Consider the following 4,329-nt stretch of genomic DNA (forward strand, 5'->3'; position numbering starts at 1 on the left):
AAACTCTAATTTATGGTGTTGTATGATTGATTCAAGACATGTTTGCATTCATGTTTCATTGACTTCGTGGTCTCATGGTCCATTTGACCCAAGTTTTATTCTATCTTTATCTCATTCGTTATTTCCATGGTGTGTCAAGATTCATTCATTTCTAGTCCCATTGATTCAATTTCAATGTCCATTTGGTCAAGGGATGCCACTGGTCCCAATGGTTCCATTTCATTCATCTCATTCGAATTGGTTTTAGAATGCATCTAAGCCATTTGTTTCATGGTAAAAAGTGATCATTTTGTTCCATTTAGTTTCATGTGTTTCATTAGGACATTTGACTAAAAATACATTTTATTCATTGATTACATTGTTGATACACATTATTTTGAAGAAATTACAAAGAAAATGATATTTTGCACAACTTGATTTTTGGTAAAATGTTGACTTTTTGGTCAACTAGTTGACCAAAGTCAACTCATCATTCCAAAACCTTAAACCACTATTTCAATTTTCTCCATAATCCACCCTTGGTTCACTATGATTCATATTGAAACCATAAGTACAAGTCACTTTTCAAATCGTCTTTCAATTTCAATTTCCATTCTCAAGACATTTTAATTCAATTCCCCATCCCACATAGAAACTATTTTAATTCAATCACAAACCATTCAAACTTTCCATTTTTGTGTACAGATAAGTCATTCAATTCCAGTTACATACCATTCAATTTTCATTAAACTAAATCCATAGCATTCCATTATTCCAAGCGAACCACAAGCCAAGCTAATTTCCATTCAAAGCCTTGCACTTCCAAGTAGTTCTTACATTATAAACCAATATCAAAACCATACATTTAATTCGCAATTCATGAGCTGATTTCAAGATTAATACATGAACCAAATTATAATAATTCATAAGCCAAAGCTCAAAAGGCTAAGGAAGAGGGTGCTGTTGCATTTTGAATTTGAGAAGCGGAAAGGTGAGTTTTCAGTTGATGATGAGGATACACTTGAAGAGGAGCAAAATATAATTGAATACTTTCTTGACAAACTTAGAGAATATGTAAAGAAGCACAAATGTGTCCCCTTAGAAGATCTTGTTGCAGAATTTAATAACCTTCCCGCACCAAGAACCTGCCATTGCATAACTTCAAGAACCACTTCAAAACTTCACTCTCCACAACCATCTCCTAATTGAATACCACCGTTAACTTCTTAACAACTCTTGAGTTCACTATAATTTTTTTTTGGCAATGGAACCAACAAACCGAATTGTCCAGAACCAAGCTTCACAATTCCTTCAACTTCTCCCATTCTAACCCCTCTTCTGCCCGAACCTACAAAGAAACCACTTGATCCTAACAACTTCTAACAACGCCTCTAATCGAATTTCACAACAAAAATCCCTCAACAAACTCTATAACTGCATCCAAAACTTCAAAAATCTCTAACTGTTTCCCAGCTCAACAACTTTGAACCTTTTCTTCGAAAAAACCCTGTTTCCATCAGCTTTGGAACCACTTCTACACACCCGAATCATCTGAGAGCCTCAACCAAATTCTAATTCTGCAACTACCCTGTAACTGACTTCAAGAACTTCTTAACATCAGATTTTTTCACAACAAAGTCACAGGAATTGCAACAGACAAAGAGAAGAAGAAGAGGCTAACAACAATTCACAACAAAAAAAATGTCTCAAGGAGAAGCCTCAAATAGAACACCAGAAGCAACACAAAAGCGCATAGCAGAAGAGTAAGAGAGAATTCACGAGTCAAAGGAGAGCCCTACTCATCATCTTCTCAATCGAAAACAACAAGTACGACAATAAGACAAACGGGGCAAAGCGAGAACAACAACCCAGAACGTGAAATCGATGAGTGTTCCCTTCCTTCAATTTCTCTTCATGCACAACCTCAACCAAATTCGATTTTAATGATGAGGTAGGATACGGATCCATCTGCGTCTTCTTCGTCGTGGAGTCAAGATTTTTCGCCAGCGATTCTTCATTTATCCTGGCATTTACGTGAGATTGAAGCGAAGTCGAGTTGAGAGTTCGTGGGCCGTATCTGGTAGCTTAGTGCCGATTAGGAGTTTTGGAAGGAGATGAGATACTGAAGGCATTGCTGAAGACAACCACATTCATTGTTCGACTTGTCGTTCTTCATGGAACCCGAATTTGAGGATTTGAGCTGGAGACTTGGGCCTTTGGGCTAAGTAAGATATTCGTTACCACAGCCATCCATCAATGCCCACCCCCATTCATGTTCATGATTTAATCCCATTAAATCCATGATTAACCTTTAAATAACTTATTTTTAATTCTAATTTTTTGATTGGTCTTGATGTTGTGTTATGAATTTTATTGTGATTAGGTTAACTCATAGATTTTTTATATATTAGGAATTAACTTTTTTTTGTTGATTAATTGTTTGGTTAGTTTATTAGGTTTAATTAGATAGTTAGTTATAAATTAGGCTTAATCAATTGCTAGATTAGATTTAGTTTCTTAATTTTCCAGAATTAATTCATGAGTTGTTTAACCATGTCGTGATTAGGATTTAGTCATTAGGCTTTGATATTTCATTGTGGATTTTGTGTGGATTAATATGATTAACATTTGATTTTACCATGATTAGACATTAGGTTAAATTTTGACCATTAGATTTGTTGATTCATGTTGTGAATAATGATCATTTTACCCATAGGGTGTAGAATAACTTGATTTGCATGTTGCCTTAGGAGTAGAATTTGAATTCAATTCTAACCCTTAAATTAGGATTAACCATAGATTTTAGGCTAATTCAAACCCTTGATTCAAGTTGATCAAAAGAAATTTTGATCAATTAAATCATTTGATCTTGTATAATCTCGTAGTCTAATTCAAGGGATCAAAAGACCCTTGATCACTTAATAAGACTCTTTTTATAAGCTGTGGAGCTCGAAGCCTTAAGCCAGACTCTCGATCAAGGCATCCCCACTCATATCAAGCAGTGAATCATACAAGATACATAAAAGGTGGTTCTTCAAGAGCTTGTTAGACAAAGTTAGAATTGTGTGGCATGAGCCTTAAGCAATAGAGAATGATTGAGAGTGGAGAATTCCATTAACTCGGTCTGGATTTTGGGTACGAGACGCTTGACCCAGTTTCTCATCGTATTCACCTCTATTCATAGACTTTAGCACAATTCAAATCATATGATTGTCAAGTTTCTCCCTTCACAAAGCAAGTAGTGCAACAAGCAAAGGACTACACCAACAACTTACCAGTCATGGTTCACGTTGTACGACACGAACCTTAAGAAATAGAGAATGAATGAGAGTGGAGAATTCCATTAACTCATTATTAGTATCTTTGGGTACAGGATGCTTGACCCAGTTGCTCATAATATTGACATATATTAATAGACTTTAGTGCAATTCAAATCAAATGATTGATAAGGTCTTCATCATCGCAGGGCCCAACAAGGATTCTTCTCCAGCAACTTGAATGTTAGGATGAGAATTAGATGCCACGAGCCTTAACTAGTAAAGAATGGATGAGAGTGGAGAATTCCATTAACTCATTCTAGATATCTTTGGATACGAGACGCTTGACCTAGTTGCTCATCATATCCACCTTTGCTCATATACTTTAGTGTGGTTCTTATCAAGTAACTATCGAGTATCTTCATATTCAATCAATCACCTTTCTTGCCTCATCAATCATCTTGTTCTCAGCCCTAATGGGATGAACTACGAAAGCTCTGACTTTCTCATTGCACAATGAGAATACGTAGGCAGGAGAATTCAGATTCTTCGCGAGCTACCTTATTTATTAACCAATCATTATTTTATTCAATCAATACCATCTTTTTGAGATCGAATACTTTTCTCCTTGGATTCCATAATCAATGCTTTTCTGTGAATCGAAAGTTGTTTGGCTTGTACCCAAATACTTAATTCTCTTTATTTCTGGTTATGACAATAGTGGGTATGCCCCCGTCCCTCCACATCCTAGTCTATACCTCTTTTTCTCTTCGGTTCAAGATTTATTACTTCATGGATCCAAGACAATATTTCTCTTTGATCTCAAATTGTTTGTTCCCCAGAAAGTGATATATTTTTCCTTGTATCCAAATAATACTTTTGTGGGTCCCATGCCCATCCTTTTAGGACCTTTGTCCATCTTGTGAACCAGGAGATGTTTGACTTGTACCGAAACACTTAATTCATTATTTTTGGTCATGACAATACAGTGGATATGCCTCTGTCCCTCCACATCTTAGTTCGTACCTTTTTACTCTTGGGTTCAAAGCCAGTTTGCCTTATGGGTCCCCATGTTACCATTCTGTTGGTACAA

General features: G+C 36.0%; 1 long non-coding RNA gene across 1 annotated transcript; it reads right to left on the minus strand.

Moving 5' to 3' along the window:
* Positions 1–748: 748 nt before the first annotated feature.
* On the minus strand, positions 749–2,243 carry LOC127126466 (uncharacterized). Its single transcript, XR_007804990.1, has 2 exons — positions 1,759–2,243; positions 749–1,573 (listed from the first exon to the last, which is right to left on the minus strand). It is a non-coding gene; the product is annotated as an uncharacterized LOC127126466 (long non-coding RNA).
* Positions 2,244–4,329: the final 2,086 nt, after the last annotated feature.

Source organism: Lathyrus oleraceus, chromosome 3 (assembly GCF_024323335.1).
Source record: "Lathyrus oleraceus cultivar Zhongwan6 chromosome 3, CAAS_Psat_ZW6_1.0, whole genome shotgun sequence".
Lineage (NCBI taxonomy): Eukaryota > Viridiplantae > Streptophyta > Magnoliopsida > Fabales > Fabaceae > Lathyrus > Lathyrus oleraceus.